General features: G+C 34.6%; 1 long non-coding RNA gene across 1 annotated transcript in view; it reads right to left on the bottom strand.

Moving 5' to 3' along the window:
• Window positions 1–19,381: 19,381 nt before the first annotated feature.
• The window catches only part of LOC147011003 (uncharacterized), a 1,072-nt gene continuing 453 nt past the window's right edge, over window positions 19,382–20,000 (bottom strand). The window contains exons 2-3 of the long non-coding RNA XR_015052509.1: window positions 19,841–19,889; window positions 19,382–19,557 (exon numbers count right to left, since the gene is read on the bottom strand). This is a non-coding gene — a long non-coding RNA (uncharacterized LOC147011003). The remainder of the gene's footprint in view (window positions 19,558–19,840; window positions 19,890–20,000) is intronic.

The following is a 20,000-nucleotide window of genomic DNA, read 5'->3' as shown; positions in this document are numbered from 1 at the left end:
ATCGCTCCTAAGCACTTCCATGCCTCCACTGGTATACCATCTGGGCCAACCGCCTTTCCACTTTTCATCTTCTTCATAGCAGTCCTCACTTCATCCTTACTGATCCACCCCACTTCCAGATTCACTATCTCCACCTCTTCCAACCTTCTCTCTCTCTCATTTTCTTCATTCATCAGCTCCTCAAAGTACTCCATCCACCTAACTATATCATATATATATGTATGTATATATATATATATATATATATATATATATATATATATATATATATATATATATATATATATATATATATATATATCTATATATATCTATATCATATATATATATATATATATATATATATATATATATATATATATATATATATCTATATCACATATATATATATATATATATATATATATATATATATCACATATATATATCATCATATATATATATATATATATATATATATATATATATATATATCTATATATATCTTAATATATATATATATATATATATATATATATATATTTATCTTTATTTATATATATATACATATATATATATATATATATATATATTTATTTATATATATATATATATATATATATATATATATATATATATTTATATATATATATATATATATATATATATATATATATATATATATATCTATATCTTTATATGAGCCTGGTGTTGGCACAGTGGTTAGGGCAGCGGCTTGGGATCCAAAAGGTCCTGAGTTCAAGCCCCGTTGGACCACTGAATTAATACACCAGGGGGTTGACTCAGCCTGTCATCCTTCCGAGGTCAGCGAAATGAGTACCAGTATACTGGGCCGGTGTATACCCCGGTTAAAATAGGTGTGCCATATCCCTGTGTCGTAAGAGGCGACCAGGGTTGCGTCAGGAAGGGCATCCGGCATAAAACATGTGCCAAATCACTATGCGGATCATATGGATGATCCGCTGTGGCGACCCCAAACGGGAGCAGCCGAAAGAAGAAGAAGAAGATCTATATCTTTATATATATATATATATATATATATATATATATATATATATATATATATATATCTATATCTTTATATATCTATATCTTTATATATCTATATCTTTATATATCTTTATATATCTATATCTTTATATATATATATATATATATATATATATATATATATATATATATATATATATATATATACATATGCATATATATATATATATATATATATATATATATATATATATATATATATATATATATATATATATATATATATATATATATATATACATATGCATATATACATATATATATATATGCATATATACATATATATATATATATGCATATATACATATATATATATATATATACATATATATATATATATATATATACATATATATATATATATATATACATATACATATATATATATACATATACATATATATATATATATATATATATGTATATATATATATATATGCATATATACATATATATATATATATATGTATATATATATATATATGTATATATATATATATATATATACATATATATATATATATATATATATATATATATATATATATATATATATATATATATATATATATATATATATATATATATATATATGGTGAATATACTGGTTCTGGCTCACTTTTCCCCATGTAAATGAATGGGGGATTTTCAGCGATTCCTATTTTTTTCCCTAAAAATAAACCCCCTTTTTATCCCAAGGTATATTTATTTGTCTCCCCTTTTAACCTGGAGGTTGAACCTCATTGAATTGAACACCTGGGGGTTGAACAGCTCACTCATTGAACCTATAAAGATTTGTTCATTCTCAAATTCCTTCAATAGTTTAATTTTCTTTGCACAATAATCCCCATCTAAAATATTGACAGACAAAACATTTGAATCTTTATATTTTTTCAGATACCCCTTTTGTGCTATAACGAAATGATAAACTTCTCTTAATGCTCTTGTTTGACCACCTCCTGAGCCACATATCATTTTGAGATTATAGTAAATTGTTTTTTTAATTGTTCAATTGATAACCATCAAAGTTTTCAGTCCATTCAAGGATATTCATTTTTTTCTTTACATCCTCTAACTTACTACTTTTTAAATTGATTCGCTTATTTGTTTTATTTACCTTTGTTTTCGTTATTTTTTCAATAAGACTTATTTGATATTTTTCACATTCATTATGTTTTCCATTTATATACCAAGACTGAGATTTTCTCCACTCTTTAGTTTGATTAATACTTGGTTTGACCATTTATATATTGCAAAAAAAACACGGCGGTAGCCCTTAAAAAACCCTAACCCATCTTCCCATCGTTAAAACACAATCTATTCTATTCACTCTATCATACAATATCCATATGGAACACAATCTATTCCATTATCTAAAATAAATCTCTTATCATCAAAGGCCCCTAATGCCTTTTTATTTACTTCTTCACTATATATGTTATGTTTATAACTTCTTATTGTATTCATTTTCCTATATTCTTCTTTCTTATTCATCAAACAATTATAATAATTTCTAAAAGTTATTGATTTCTTTATTACATATTTCTTTATTCCCTTTAACCTCTTATCAATCTGATCACCATACTTATAAGCATATGCCTTTGCTCTCAATCCAATAAACTCACTCATTACTTTTCCACCCAACTCATCCTTAAACTTACCAATAACCTTTTCATTCTTTTTGGAAAATAACTCACTCTTCTTGCTGAAATTACTTGTATCATATACTCCAATATTTTTCTTCATATCTTCATAAACATCATCAGTTTTTATATCTAGGATAAAACTATCAGTGTCCATATACAACAATGAAACATTTTCACCATACTCTTTCTTTAAGTCATTATACAAATAATCATACATCAATATCTTTGATAAATCAAGAACTGCTGTTCCAATATAAATTGGTTTATCCATTACAATACTTTCCTTTTTCATATGAATTGCAGAAAAGTTCTCTGAAAAAACCTCTTCTCTCTCAAAACTTGGTTTATTTATCAATCTCGAAGCTTCTTTCCAAGATGTTGCGAATCTAATGTTTTGCCTGTTTCTAACATTTTCCATAGTCTTTCCAAATACAGCATTATTCATTAATTTATAAAAGTCCCCTTCAAATTTTACTTTTGTATTTGCTCTCATATCTGTATTGAATTGAATATACTTTTTCACCCAAGGACTTTGTTTAAATTTTAAAACTCTATGAATTTTAGCTACTCTCAATCCTTCTCTCAAAAACTGTTTTAAGCTTCTCTGATGCAAAACATATCCCTCTTTATCATAGAATGCTGTTAATAACTTTTCTGTTGATTTACCTTTAATAATAAAACTTTTATGATTATCACTTAACCATTCTTTCTTTGGGGTTTCTTTCTCACATGCAAAAGGAAGATCTTTATGCTTATTATGAAGATCACTCGGGTACCTCAAATCAACTTCAAAATAATAACCTTCTTCTTCGTCATTCAATTCCTCTTGAGAAGAAATAACAATATTCATCAAAGCCTTTTCATAATTCTTTTCTTCCACCCACTCTAAATTACCATAATGCAGAGATTGAGACATTGCCCATCCATACAAATTATTAGCATCAAAATACATCAAATAATTACTATCTTTTTCACTATCATAATTTGGAAGATATTTATTATTTGCTTTAGCATATCTTTTTGAACATACTTGTGATATTCCACATCTCTTGGACTTCTCAATCATCAAAAGCATATCAACATCACTGATTAAATCTATGTCTTGTTTTGTCATTTTCAACATTGCACTCCAAGCTAAACCAGGAGCTGTGAAATAGTGGGCAGGATCTAATCCATAACAATTTTTATTATGACAGAGTGATCTAAAAGCTTCAAACACATCAGCCAACAATAAAACATCTGTTTTTAGATATAAATCATGATATTCTCCAAGGTTCTTTATCTTAAATATTTTCCATATTTCTTGTGCGTGTTTATATTCCTTATCACTTATCTCTTCTTCATAAAGGTTATTATAGAAACTTTCTTTTGAAGGAAGTTGTGTTTCTTTAAATCTCATAAATGAATCCATATAATCATAAGGATAAATTCCCTTACTTGTAAGAATTTTCTCTTTACTTTGAATTTCATTCCTTGTTTGAATTTCCTCTCTCGTAAGAATTCCTTCTTTAATCAGAATTTCATCTTTAATCTGAATTTCCTCTTTAGTTAGAATTTCATTCATTGTTCAAATTTTCTTTATAATTAGAATTTCATCTTCAGTTAGAATTTCTTCATTAATTTCCTCATTAATTAGAGTTTCCTCTTTACTTTTAATTCTCTCTTTAATCTGAATTTCCTCTTTAGTGAGAATTTCCTCTTTTGGAAAGAATGAATTAAGATTTGGAAAAGAGTCCGTGGAGCTTAGATTTGATGCGAGGTAGGCTAGTGGTGTTCCCATAAACTTGTAAGAATCTAGAAACCTAATACGAGTTAAAGGTTTTGTGAATATCATTTTTGTAAATGAAATATACTTTTGACTTGTGTTTGTTATGTTATAAAAGAAGGTAATTTATAATTAAGATTACAACAGGAATGAGCGGGACCTCTATATTTACCAGTAAGATGACAATGATCCCTAACTTTAGACTCCTTAATTTCCCCCTCACAAATATGACAGATATTGTTCTTTCTAAATTCTAATTTTTCTTCTTTGGTTAATTTCATCGGTTCATTTGTTTCTTTCATTAATTTAGTGAGTCTTATACAATCCTTTTCTCATCGTTTTACAAACTCTTGTGAAGCTTTTTTTCCACGATAATGTTCAAGTTTGTTATACTTTTCTCCAACAGATGATTTGATATAATAACAGAAACCACAAGGAATATGTTTTTGATATTTATTTGTATATGATTCTTTTGGATTAGGAGAAGCAGTATTTATCTTTTTAAGGATACACTCAAAATCAGCGTATATCACAAATGGGTGCATGATAGATTTATTATAATCTTCAAAAGAAATCTTTTCATCAGGTTTAGGCATTGTAATTACAGCTGATTTATGATTACTGCAATATTTTGCATGTTGTTCTAATCGTTCTTTTGTATGAAATGAATTAAGACATCGCTTACAAGGATATATTTTGTTTGCTGTTCTGAATACCTGAGAAGAGATTAATCTTGATAAATTATTGATGTATGTGTAATGTGAATTCTTTCCAACACTAAAATATAAAAGATCAATGTGTGTTTCTTCATTTTTATAGTTGTTTGAAATTTTTAATATTTGAACTTTGTTTGTATCCGTTAATCCATATACATTAATAGAAAGATTATTCTTTTTCTCAAATTTAGGAATATCTGTTAGTGGCATTGGGAATTTAAAATCTTTAATGTCCAAGGTATTCTCATATTTCATATATTGTTTTACTCTTTCTGAATTACATTTTGGTGGATGAAAGTGAGCAAGAACAGACCCGAGAAAACATTTATTATCATTGTTCTTAATATTAACAACTGCCTTCTTTAGTTTTATTTCTTTTGGTAATTAAATATAAGAAGAAGCTTTAAGAGGGTTTGATTTTAGAATGTGTATATCTAAAAAGATGATTTTTTAAATATTGAATCCACTTCCTACCACTGTATTATCAACATCCTCCTCTTGTCTTGATAGTTCTTCATAAACCCCACTATTCAAAAAATCTTGAAATGATGTTATAAAATGAAGACCTGTTCTCATATAAGGAGTATGTTCTTCATCTTGTCTTTTCATATTCATTTTCACTCCCATATAAAACTTTAAAGTTTTCATTTCTTTTAATGTCTTTTTAATAAATTTTTCAACATCGGGTTTCACTATTTCAATTGATTCAGCTATTGATGATGGACCGGGTTCTCCAAATTGAAAAATCCTTGTTTTTATATGCCCTTTAAATGCCCTATCAGTGTTTTCAATATAATAGTCTCCCTTTACTTTAAACTCATTTTTCTTGTGTTTTTGTGATTGAAGATGTTTATTATAACTTCTCTTCAAAACATCCTTTGAACAGATATCACAATGTTTTCTTTCCAACTCAAGAGGAGATATTTTATGAAATAGATTAAATGTGTGTTTGTTGGTTCGGAGGTGTTTTCTATAATGTTTATATTTGTGATTACAAACATCGCAGTATGTTGTATTCACCATATTTATATAATAAATCTTTGCTGAAACTAAAATTTTCTTGATGAAAATTTCGTTTATTTTACAGGTGAATCTGTGCTTAAAACCATTTTATCCTCCAACTTTTTCACTTAATAAATACAATGTTTCAAGACACAAAAGACAAGTTTCAATCAATCTCTTCATTTGTTAAAGATACTGAGAAATATGTCAAAGATGTAAAATTGAACAAAGATAAATATAACAACTATTGGATAAAAACAATGATGGTAAATAATATGAGTTCTTCAATTTCCTTCAGTGGAAGGGCTTTTAGTTTACCTGGTAGAACATCAATTAAAATATCTCTAACAAAAGTTTCTCCTCTCCTTCTGGTAATATATTCAAAACTAGAAAAAGCAATGAAACAAGAAAAAGTATCAAAAAACAAAAACCTTATGGATGAAGCTTTAGAAAGAAAAGATAAGACCATCTGTAATATGCAAGGAGAAATTTATATTTTTTTCAACAACCCTAAAGATGTAAATCCTGATGAAATAAAGGATGTTAATATATCAGGTGGAATGACATTTCGTTCAATAGTAGTTAACGATCATTTTAAAATTACCTTTAATATAAAAAATGTTGGCGTTGAATCTGATAATGAAAAAAAGTATATCAAAATCGATGGTAATATTATTAAACATGAGTCAATATACAACTGAAAGTATAGATGAATTTCAGTTTAAGTAAAGTTTTACTTTATAAATATGCTCGACTTTCCTGATTCTCCATATGACAAATTTGAGAATTGTCCTGCGTGTGAAAGACGGGGATTAAACACAGAGTCAAAAGCCTATAAACAATGTATATTCTGTGATTATCTTCTAATTAATGATAATAAAAAATATAAAAAGGAAAATAATTCTTTTAGATTTACACCAAAAATGAATTACTTTACAAGATTGATTAGAGAAATGAATGTAAAGTATGAGGGTGATAACACACCTTTCCTTACAAGGGAAGAAACTGAACGTATAAGAGAAATATTCAAAGGATTGTTGTTATATATTATTCATGGATGTAATTTTCAGGGAAATATCAACACAAGATATTGTATAAATAAAATAATGGATTATCTTGAAATTAAACCTCAACTTAGGATAAAATATAGAGTTTCTAAAGAAGCTAATAATAAAATAAATAACCTGTTTTCCAAATATATAAATGAATGATTTTTTACCCATTTGGGAAAATAAGATAAAATTTAACAACCATAAAAATCTCCCAAATTCATTAAGATGTATCATAGTTGGTTCAAGTGGATGTGGAAAAACCTGCTTACTTTTAAAGATGCTCCTCACTCCCAACTTTTTAGATTATGATAATTTAATAATTTTCACAAAGTCGAGTTTTCAACCAGAGTATCAACTACTCTCACAAGGTTTTAATGCTGGTCTTCAAAAAGAAGATATAATCGGTTTATTTAAACGTCAAAAAAACCTAAATGATTATAACATTGAAGATATAATTCAACTATTTTGTGATACACAGAGATGTAAAAAGAAATCAAATCGTATAACTTGTATTCTTAGTGATAATACGGATGATATACCGTCTCCCCAAGATTTGGATAAATCAAAAAAGAACCTCGTTATCTTTGATGATTGTGTTAATGAGAGAAACCAAATGGTAATGGACAGCTACTACACAAGAGGGAGACATTCTTCTTGTAATTGTATTTATCTTCGTCAATCATACTTTCAACTTCCTCGTCGTTCCATCAGAAACAATGCTTATACTTTTATTTTATTCAAGTTAAATTCAAGAGATATCAATAATTTTTGGAGAGATAATTGTTCTACATTATGTAGTAAAAAGAAATTTGAGGATTACAAGAAGCACACGACTGAAAAATATAAATATATTGTTGTGAAACAAGATGAGATATTAAGGGATATATTTTTTGTTTTAAAAACAATTAAATATATAAATGACAACTATTATTGTAAATCTTGTGGGTAAATCTGCTTCTGGAAAAAACTTTCATAAATCAAGGTTCTTGTGTAGTACAAATGAGAATATTGTAAATTTACTGAAAAAACACCCCGTGATACGCATTGTATCAACAACAACTAGAGCAATAAGACCTGGAGAAGTAAAAGGTGAAGATTATCACTATATTTCAGTGGAGGAACATATGCGATTGAGGAATGAAGGTCAAATATTTGAGGAGGTTTCTCTTGGTACAACAAAATATTCACATTGTAAGAGTGAGTTAAGGAAACTAAAATCTGGTGGTCTTGGGATATTAGAAACTAATCCAGAAGGAACGAGACAAATTATTAAACATCTGAGCGGAGTGAAGATTTTATCATTCGGTTTTGATGTTGATGAAGAAACTCAACGCAAACGTATGCAAAGCAGAGATGCAAGTATTAGTGAAGAAGAAATTTCAACTCGCATTAATGTTAATAAAGAATTTGATGAAATATTTAAAGAAAAGGATTTATTTGAACACATCTACTTGAATGATGAAGAAGAGGAAAATTTCCCTGTTGATCTTTACAATTCATTAAATTATATATTACAATAAATAAATGGATGCAAAAGAAAGAGCAAGAAGATTTAAGGAACATCAAGAGTTGGTTTCAAAAGTTGTAAAACAACAGGAAGACATAAAGAAGAAACGCAGAGAGAAACTAACGGGCGAAGAAGCCTTTGAAAGAAAACAAGAGAAATTTTTTAAACCACTTTTAAAAACTTCCCAAGAAAAAATGAAAGATGTTTCCACAGTTCCCACAGAAGAATATACTCCTAAAAAACTTCAAGTGTTAAAAGATTTTGATCAAATGACGGAGGAAGAATTAGAGCATTTAGGAGAATTAAAGTATATGATGATGAAGGTTTATTTCAACAACTGGAAGAGATTAATCGACCCCCTGATTATATTGTGAATGCTCTTCAAAACAATGAATATTCAGCGGATTCAAAAACCAAAGCAGGACTCATTCCAACAGAACAACCAGCAATATTTCATCTTCTTCAAGAAAAGGTATTGATATTTAATGATGAATTAAGGTTCTTGGGTTCTGCTCAACCCCCTGTTAAACTCACTCCGAGATTAATGTTTCTTCTCACAAAAGATGGAAGACAAGGTTCAACTGTGAGGGATGAATCAAAGTATATTGATAAACCATTGGATATGGAAAACAATGATGATAGAGTATATATTGATCTGCTGAACACTCTAAATTATAGGGTTAGTATTTCCAGTAAAAGTAGGAAAAATGAGAAGGAGAAACACATTATTCAGGCTTTAAGTATCCTTGGTTCAGGTGTTAGTTTTCTTCCAAATGACCCATCGCAATTAGTTAATAGACTGTTATTGTTGTTAGGCAGTATGAAGGCTGGAAATAACAATTGTTTTAATGAAGCATCAGCCATTTTAGACCAGTTGATGAACATGAAAATAATTAATAAATATCAATATAAAGACATTTTATCTCATATTAAATAAGATGAGAAGCACAATCCTTAGTTTCAATTTCACAACAAGCGACCACACATCTTCATTCCCATACCCACTACAACTTGACACAACAAAAGAATATGAGGCATCTTTATTGTCCATGGAAACTTATAATACCTTATTTAATATAAGCGAGAAAAATGACAAGTTTAGTTATAATCCGGGAAGTGGATACAAAACGATAACAGTCTCACCCGGAGCATATGAGATTTCTCAAATATCTTCCGAAATTGCTCGTCTTATGAAAGAACAGGGTGATGAACCAAAAAATATTGTTATAGACATTCAAAAACATACTTCAAAATCAACGATTAAAGTTAAAAATAACTACAAGGTTGATTTCACAATTGATAATTCATTTCGAGAGTTATTGGGTTTCTCCTCAAAAAAGATTGAAACTAATGGGACGTTTTACAGTGATAATGTCATTCAAATATCCTCAGGAATAAATTCGGTGTTAATTCACTGTGATTTGATTGATGGTGCTTATAATGATGGAAAAAAAACAAATGCAATATTTTCATTCAGCGCATACTCAACTCCAATTGGTTATAAATTCAATATGGAACCCCAAAATTTGGTTTATCTCCCTGTGTCAGGAAAAACCATACACAGAGTAAATTTTAGGATAACCGACCAAGATAATCGTGTGATTTCTTTTAATGGAGAAGTTATATCCATCAGAATTCACCTACGTGAAGTTTTCCAATAAATAAATAGGATGGTTATTGTGAGGAAACACGAGTTGGGAAAATATAAAATAATTACAGGGGATGGGATGTTCCTTTCCCCATACTACAAGGGTGAAGGTATGTATCTTGGTAGAGGATACTATAAACCTAAGAGACAAAGGGGTGTTGGACATCAATTTAGAGGAGATGGGATAATTGATACTCTCATGGGTATTGGTTCAACTATTCTTAAACATAAAGATCTAATTGGTTCAACTGCTTCTGCTGTGGGAAATGTAGCAGGTGCTGTAAAGAGCATAAAAGATGCCCAGAAGGAATTTCATAAATTACAAGCATTAAAAGAAATTAAGAAAGGTAAAACTCAGTTGTCCCCCCAAGAACGAGAGAAAATAATTCAAATACTTGGATCAGGGTTTCAAAAGTTTTAACATCTTTTTTTCCTAAATAAATACAAGTATGGAAACAATTGATAGTATCTATGATTTGGATGATACTATTATTATCTCAAACTCCACTAAAAAAGAAGATTACTTCAAGGTAAATGCAATAACTGGAACAGACTGGAATACGAATGGTACAAAAAGTTTTGAAATAAATAATCAACAAACCTATTTGAATCTATCCGAAAGTTTCTTGTTGTGTAAATTTAAATTCACTAAAGCTGGGAATAACACAAACGCTACACTTGTAAATGATTTCTTCTGGAAAATGTTTGATAGTGTGCGTTTGTATATTGGAACACAAGAAGTTGAAGCGGTTGATTATGTCTCTGCTGTATCTGAAATGATGAAATTTACACTCTATACATTCAGTGATAGAATGGGAAAGGGGTCTGTCGAAGGTTTTATTCCTGATATGTCAACGGGAACAAACACAGACCCTGGATATACTCAAAGGAAAGGAATGTATAATGATGATACAAAAGCAGAAAATAGTTTTACTGTGGCAGTTCCTCTTAAGGGTATATTTGGATTTTGTGATCATTATAAAGTTCTGTATGGTCTTAAAATTAGATTTCAACTACAAAGGAATGATAATGAAAATCGATTGCTTTTTGGTGTTGGTAGTGCTTTTGGTGATCAGAATAAATTTGTAATTGAGGAAATGAGTTGGTATATCAGTGAATATACTCCTAATCTTAAAACAGAAGAGATGTTGAATCGAAGACTTAACTCAAAGAAACCACTCAGTGCATCATACCTCAAAAGAAGATGTCAACACGTTAAACTCAACCAAACTACTTACACGTGGAATTTGGGTGTTCTGGAAGGAAAGCCACGATATCTGTGGATTATTTTTAAAAAGCCAGATGGTGATACTGCGACTGATAAGAATAATGCATTGAGTGATAATGCTAAGGTGAAACAACTTCGCGTTTCTCTAGATGGAACATTTTATCCACGAGATAGATTGGAAATTAATTGGGAAAAAAATGATTTTGCTGAAGCATACAAGTCTTACCAAAAGGTGTGTGAAAGTAATGGAAGTAAAGAACCTATTTTGGATATGACAGCATTTACAAGTTTGTATACAATCTATGCGTTTGATCTGAGCACTCAAAAGGAAACTATAAAGTCTAATCTGTGGTGTAGCCATGCCCACGGGGAGGGGCATGATGATGATGCATGATGGGCGTGATGGTGGAGGAGTGGCCGTGGGGTTCGGCGAGGGATATGAGGTGTGCACGCCGTCTGAGGCGTCGTAGTAATACGGGAGTCGGCCGGCTCGTGAGTGTACCGCGTACGGAATAAAGGAGAGCCGCGGGCACAGTACGCCCTGGCTCGCACTCGTGCAACACAGCCCGGCTCGACTGTTCCTCCGCTTCGTGTCTGCCTGCTAAGCATCTCCCAATTCAGTACAGTACAGTTGGCGAACGAGGATCTTCGAATCGACGTGTGTAAGGGCGGCAAATGACCCGTGCGGTTCCAGGCTACGGAGCCAAAGGTCTCGCTGGCGCGAACATGGCAAAGGGTCGGTGCATGGCAAACGTACGCGTGCCCGCCTTCGTCGGAATCGACTTCGGCCACGTCGAGTGGGCAACGTTCGGTCATTTGGTTCATTTTCTTGTTCGTTTTGTCGAGGATACGCGTTTCGGCTCGAACGCGGCGTTGGACGTCGCACAAGCTCTGGAGAATATCCGAGGTCTCGATGGTCGGGACACAGCAGATGGTCTCGGGGTCATCGCGATGGGCCAGGCACGCACGGCCATTCGCACGGTCTGCGGCGCGGGTCGTGGGCGAGCGTGGCAATGCAGTCACTCGGACGGCGGTCTGGGCTCTCGAGGTCATCTACGGTGTGTGGGCCGAGGGTCATCGCCCATTGTTGCGGTCATCGCCCATTGTTGCGGCGATCCTTCCGTCCCGCGTCGAAACCTGCTTGCGATTGATCCGGAAATGACAAGATCAGTGGCGGGGGGGGGGGGAAGTGAGCGAGGCACGGATCGGGTGTCGAATTGGGTCCACTCGTGCTGGCCGCGCATCGCATTCGGCTGTGCCGTGCAAATTCACGGCAGAGGAGCATCCGGCACGGTTCAGAGATCATTTTATTTCTGGTCTGCGAGCAGCCATTGACATTGTCTGCGAGCAGCCATTGACCGACATCACATTCGACTCGGCGATCGCGACTGTTTCATCTGTCGAGCAGACACCGGTGACCGCGCGATGGCTCAAGTGCCGCAGGGTGCTCGCACGCCTAGCGGTGCGGGACGAGAGCACGCACCGCAGCACGGTCGCACCGGGAGCGAAGGGGCACCGCAGCACGATCGCACCGGGAGCGAAGGGGCACCGCAGCAGGACCCCAGTGACCTGGAGATCAGCCTGCAGCCGGGGCATGATGATGCCGGCGAGCCGGAGCAGGAGCCGGGCTCGGCGAGCCGGACCCTTTTGGGTCGGAACGGGTTCCGGTTCGTGCCTCCAGATGTGCCAGTGCTCTCTTCGAGACCTTCGTCGAATACCGAGGGCGAGGCTCTGGCGGCGGGGGCCGCGTCGATGCAGCGGGAGCCACCGTTCGTTGCTGCCTGCGGCGATGATGTGCGCTCCAGGAGCGGCGAGAGCCATATCAGCTCTCGCGATGAGTTCCCGCGCTTCGTTCGCGATGAGTTCCCGCGCTGTGGCAAGGTTCGTGAGGCAATGCGCATCGGTGTGGTTCAGGCAGCTTCAACAGGTGGCGGTGGGCCCGTGGCGTTAAAGGGAGTCGCGAGTCGCAGCATCAAGTCGACAACCAAGAAGCGGACTCGTGATGTGGGTTGTGGGTTGTTGTTCATTGCATATATGCTTTTCCTTGCTCTAGTGATGCAGTTTAATGTTGTTGAAATAAATGCCAGCAGTTCTCATGTAAAAGTGGATGTGGCGGAGATCAGTCAATGGGAGTTGGATTATGGTCAATGTGATGTGGGGGCGAATAAAGAAGGTTTGTTAGCCTCCAGTTGCTCCAGGCCGCAGATAATTGCTTTGTCATGTGCTGGGATTTTATCAAAAAAGCGCGCTGTACGGAAAAATGAATTTGCGATGCTTCGAATATTATTCGTAATGATTTATAACGAGCCTATGATTGCAGTGTGGGTTAAGTGGAGTTGCTCCTGTCTAGCGGCCGTGTGGGTCTCGGAGATCGACTCGGAACCAAGACTGGTGCCCTGGTCTGCGTTACCTCCACCTCTGATTGCGAGCACAACTCGCTGTGTTCGCTCAAGGCCGTTTGGACGGGCGTTGGCGTCTCGACTGATGGTGGTGCGTGAGTTGTTTTGGCGCATTAAATGCATGCAGCCGGCGGCGCTGTTCAGCGCCCCCGGCCGAGGTCTAAGGCTGGCGCCACGGCTTCCAGATAGCGGGCTGCCGGCCTCGGGATGTTTATCTACGTCGGGTCTGCCTGGGGGGAGTGGGCCGGAGGCGTTTGATGGGGCCGGGGGAGGTTGGCTCGAGAGGTCGTTACGACCTTGGCCAGGGTCATGTCAGCATGGGCCACCTGGGGGGGGGGGGCGTTTTTGCTGCATAATGCCGCTGTGCTTCTCATTTTGCTGCTTAATATCGGTAACGCGGTCAGACCTGACCTTTGCTGCTCCACTCGCTCGCATCGACACATTATATGATGTGGTGTGCTATTATACTTTGCTATTTTCATTTTATTTCCATGATTATTATACGAAGTCCTTCGTGTTCTGCATGCTTCTTATAATACTGATCATTTGATAATCATACTTTTAGGAGGGAGGAGTGTGGTGTAGCCATGCCCACGGGGAGGGGCATGATGATGATGCATGATGGGCGTGATGGTGGAGGAGTGGCCGTGGGGTTCGGCGAGGGATATGAGGTGTGCACGCCGTCTGAGGCGTCGTAGTAATACGGGAGTCGGCCGGCTCGTGAGTGTACCGCGTACGGAATAAAGGAGAGCCGCGGGCACAGTACGCCCTGGCTCGCACTCGTGCAACACAGCCCGGCTCGACTGTTCCTCCGCTTCGTGTCTGCCTGCTAAGCATCTCCCAATTCAGTACAGTACATAATCGAGTGGATACTTCCCTATACATTGAAAGAGGAGAGAGTGAAGAAGTTGATACATATTGTTTGCTTTTGGAAGGAACAGAATTGCAGATTAATACAGATAATGGTGTGATGATTAGTCTCACATAATTTTTTGTTAAATAAATGAGTGGCAAAGTACCAACTGGGGTATATGTTAATCAAATCAATCTTCATAAACTATCATCTTGTGTTCAAAATCAAAAGCCTTGTACGATTAACGTTAATACAATTCAGAGAAAAGGAGCAGTTAGAATTGATGTTTTGCTCACAAGAGAACAGGTTAAAATCTTGAATGACACTGGCTCACTTAAAATTAAAATGACAAAACCAATGTTGAAAAAATATTCAATAAGAGAGACGAGTGGAGGATTTCTCCCATTTCTAATTCCTTTATTTGCTGGTTTAAGTGCGGTTGGAGCATTGATGGGTGGTATTTCAACAGCGGTGAAAACTGCCAATGAAAGGAAGGCTCAACTCCAGGCTCAAAAAGAATTGGAAAGACATAACAAAGAGTTGGAGAAACAAATTAGTGGAAGTGGTGTAATTGTAGATTTTGCTGAAAAACTTGAAGGTCTGCCTGATAAAGCAAGATTGTTAGTTGGAGATATGCTTTCTTCTATAGCACAAGCAGGTGTAAAATTAACGAAAAGAGGTAATGGATTATATCTTTCTAATAAATAAATGGCATTGATGAGTGGTTTAAAGAATTTGGAAAGAATACAACATCAAATTTACAACTTGTCAAATATTGTAAGAAATTAAAAATTCATAATGTGGTTATTTGTGTGAGAGATGAATTAACAAATGTGCCGAAACATACAAAGAATATTATTATGAACTTCGAAGATAATAATGGGAACGGTTCTCATTGGGTTTGTATTTTTAATAGTCAAGACAAATATTATTTTGATAGTTTTGGTCTTCCACCACCTGTTGAAGTCATAAAATTCTTACAGAATGGTGTTTATCAAACATTTCAATTCCAAGAATTAAATTCTAAGTGTTGTGGTCAATTATGTCTATATGTGTTATTTCAACTCAACAAAAATAAAAAAATTTATGATATTATTTTTAATCTAATATAAATGACTTATGTTGGGAAAGATGGTTCTATCTTTGGTGTATCTCAAGAACTGGATATTGATTTATCAAATTATTACACAAAGGCACAGGCTGAACGACATAAATATAATATAACCAAAAATATTAACATGAAAAATGCTTATAAGTTAAAAATTATCCAAGCTCGACTGACGCGAATGACTTGGTGAGATTAAGCGATTTATCACAATATATATCCTTAAATAAAACGGCCGGGTATTCCAAAGATACAGAAGTGTTGATATTATCTCCAGGTCATACAGAATTCACATTTCGAATTAAAATAAATTTTTATAAAGAAGGGCGTATCGTTTGTATGAGAACAGAACAATGGGGGTATGATATGAATGATTTAGGGTAGAATTGGTCATTTAAAATTAACCTCGAAGACCTGGAACAATTAAATCAGTCTCGTAAGGAAGAATATTATCCACTTGGTATGGAGAATGAGTTTTGTGGGGCCACGATTAGCAAACAACAAATAAAAGAATTTAATAAGGGTAAATATAATAATGGTTTTGCCCTTGTTTATCTCATGAAAACAGAAAAAACAGGATTATATATAATAAGTCAGGAAATACAAAATGATTTAACTATGGGAAGATGGGGAGGTGTTTCGTGCCATAATATTATTCTAACATATATTTCTAATACATAAATGACAGCAAGAAGGCTTCAAGAAAATTATCATTTCTGTGTCCAAGCATACCTTCAAGAAAAGGGTATTCGGTATTTTAATAAATATGTTCTACAATATAAGAATGAGGTATTTTCAATAAAAGATTGGCATTATGCTGATGTTGATAAACCGACAACTTAAGATTTAATGAAAATGTTAAATAATGAAAAAATTATAAAGTTAAGAAAAGGTAAGGCTCTTTTAGAAATTCAAAAGAAATTTTATTGGTTTCCTGTTGTAAAAAAAATTATTTTGGATACAGGAATAACAAGAAATCCTGATGAATATATGTATGATATTCTATGGGGTGTAAGCGATTCAAGGATAATAAGGGATGAGGAAGGAGTTGAAGAAGAGAGGGAAGAGGAGGAAAAGGAGAAGAGAGAGAAGGAGGAGAGGGAGAAGAGAGAGAAGGAGGAAAAAGAGAAGAAAGAGAAGGAGAAGGAGAGGGAGAAAGAGCGAGACAAAATAAATATCAAAATATGGAAACCAGTGAGATTAAAAAAAGATTGGTGGTATTACAGAAAATAACTCAACCCACCGAGGAGGAAAACAAAGAATTGACAAGTCTATTTGCAATACTTTCGACAAGAATATTGACATCGACAAGCTATTCATTTTAATTCAAGTTTTTCATTTTTATTTTTTTTTCTTAAATAAATGGAGGAGAGAGTGAAGGCATTTCTAAGGATTCTTTATGTTTTAAAAATTAAGATTCAAATGTGCATGTTGGAAACTAAAAAGGTTTTTGCACTCTGCAGGAATTTTTCACATAAATAAATGAGTTATTGTCTCAAATGTAAAAAGAAAACTAATACTAAAAATATTTCATATATTAAAAGTATAAATAACAGGGTTATACAAAAAGGTATATGTTCGGTGTGTGGTTCAAAAAAAAATCAATTTATCTCCAAACACAAACGAGGAGGAGATATACAAAAGTTTTTATCAGGAAGTAAATTTACAACTACTGGAATACCAGGGGAATTACATCTTCCAGGGTATTCTTTCTGTGGTCCAGGCACAAACTTGGATAAAAGATTAGATGAGGCAGACAATCCTAAATCCTGGAGTAAACCCATCAATAGAGTTGATGAAGTGTGCATGAGACACGATATTGATTATGGGAATACCACAACTCTGGAAGAAAAGCATGAAGCCGATAGAGAAATGTTGTATAATTTGTCTCTGATACAAAATCCAACCTTGAGAGAAAAAGTTGATCGGTTCATTGTGAAGAAGATGATCAGTGCTAAATTGAAACTTGGACTTGGAAATTCAAAAAACTTATAGGCTCTAATGTTGTCATTAAGACTGAAGAGCAATTAGCTGATGAATTACATAAACCAATATTCACAAAGTTTCAGAGAAGGAAAGTTTATTCCAAGGAAGTTGATTATATCTGGTCTGCTGATTTGGTTGAACTCAATAATGATAAGGGGTACAAGTATGCTTTAACCGTTATTGATTTGAGGAGTAGATACGTATGGGTTGTACCATTAAAAAACAAAACAGGTAATACTCTTATGTTAGCCTTTCAACAGATATTTAATAAAAGTAAGAGAAAACCTAAAAAATTGTGGACTGATGAGGGTAGAGAGTTTTATAACAAGACATTTATGAATTTTCTAAAAATAACAGTATTACATTATACAGTACCTTTAATGAAGGGAAGGCAGTTGTTGTTGAACGTTTTAATCGTACCTTAAAAGAGAGACTATATAAAAAATTCACACAACTCGGTTCACAACAATGGTCATCTTTTATTCAGGATATTGTGGATAAGTATAATGACACGATTCACACGTCAACAAATATGAAACCATCAGAAACATTTACAAAATTAAAATATGAAAAAGAGATTAATGTCAGAAAACCTAAGTTCAAATTTGGTGATATCGTAAGAATATATAGGTGGAAATCTCATTTTGAAAAGGGTTATATTAAACGATGGACGAACGAGCTTTTTAAAATTGTTGATGTCATAGATACGGTTCCTTGGACTTATAAGATATATGATTTGGAAGGGGAAGAGATTTTAGGTTCATTTTATTCACAGGAATTACAAAAGACAAAGATAAATTGAAATTTTTTGACTCCGCCCCTTTTTGACTCCGCCCACACAAAACCCACCCACATAAACCCCACCCCACACAATCCCCACACAAACCCCATACAAACCCCACACACACAAAAACTCCACTCCACACAAGCTCCACACACACAAACCCCACACAAGCTCCACCCATATTCATCATATTCACATAATTAGTGATTAGTTAATTAGTTCCCCACACACAACATGTTTATTTAATTAAAAAATTATCCACCCATCCACGCAAGCTCCACTCATCCACCCATCCACCCATCTCTCCACCCATCCATTTATCCACACAAACCTCATCCACAGAAGCCTCATCCACATTCACCCCTCCCACATAAGCCACACCGAAGCTCCGCCCACATAAACCCCTCCCACCGAAGCCCCGCCCACACAAGCCCCACCCACACAAGCCCCACCCACACAAGCCCCGCCCACACAAGCCCCACCCCCTCATCACCCCTGTGCGCCCCACCTTTGACCCACCACCTCCCTCATCCCACCCCCACCCTTCCCCACACACACACACATGGGGAGGGGAGGGGTGGGATGAGGGGTGATGGGTCGTTGGGGGAGCGCACCTACCCCCCCCCCAACCCCCCAACCCCTCCCTCTCCTTCATGTCTTGATCCTCTTCTTGAAATTCAAAATCAAGTAATTGTAAACAAAACAAATATAATTTATTAAAATTGAAAATATTAAATATTCATTTGCGAGAATGTATAATCTTTCCCAGCAATCTTCTTCAGATGTCTTGTGATTTCGAAACTCAGACACCATATTCTGTTTTGAAACAAAAAGTGGATAATAATTAGGTTTTATAAAGATAATTACATGGTAATATGAGTAAGCCTGTTGTTGGTTCTAAGTTCAAGCCTCGTTGACCACTGAATTAACACACCAGGAGGCCGACTCAGCCTGTCATCCTTCCAAGGCCAATAAAATGAATTCCAGTGTACTGGCAAAACCGCGTCCAAACTAATGATGCAACCAACATAAGACGACATTCTAAAGAGAGAGTGATATTAATAAAAAAAAAAAATAATAATAATTCAGAAACATTTACCTCCAGAAAATCATGTGTTGTACCAGATTGCTTATGTTGTGTGATCGAGCTGAAAAAAAATAAAATAAATAATAATAAGTCAAGGGTATAGATGGAGAGACAGACAGAGAGAGGTAGGTAGAAAGACAGACAGAGAGAGATACAAACAGACAGGGAAAGA

This window comes from Eptatretus burgeri, chromosome 16 (genome assembly GCF_056783735.1).
Source record: "Eptatretus burgeri isolate ZD-2024b chromosome 16, Ebu_testis_v1, whole genome shotgun sequence".
Classification (NCBI taxonomy): domain Eukaryota; kingdom Metazoa; phylum Chordata; class Myxini; order Myxiniformes; family Myxinidae; genus Eptatretus; species Eptatretus burgeri.
The sequence above is the reverse complement of the archived record's forward strand: the minus strand, read 5'-3'. Positions and strand labels throughout refer to the sequence as shown.